Source organism: Nestor notabilis, unplaced genomic scaffold (assembly GCF_000696875.1).
Source record: "Nestor notabilis isolate BGI_N333 unplaced genomic scaffold, ASM69687v1 scaffold552, whole genome shotgun sequence".
In the NCBI taxonomy this organism is placed as follows: domain Eukaryota; kingdom Metazoa; phylum Chordata; class Aves; order Psittaciformes; family Psittacidae; genus Nestor; species Nestor notabilis.
Window position 1 is genome coordinate 1 of NW_009917643.1, and position 205 is coordinate 205.

Below are 205 nucleotides of genomic sequence, written 5' to 3' on the forward strand. Positions count from 1 at the left end.
CCCTGCCTTGAGCAGAGACTGGAGCATTGAGACCCCCCCTGCAGCTCTGTGTGCAGCTCTGGTGTACCCAGCATAAGGACATGGAGCTGCTGGAGCAAGTCCACGAGGATGCTCAGGGGCTGGAGCAGCTCCCATATGGAGACAGGCTGAGAACATTGGGGCTGTTCAGCCTGGAGAAGAGAAGCTTTGTCGGGACCCGCAGGAC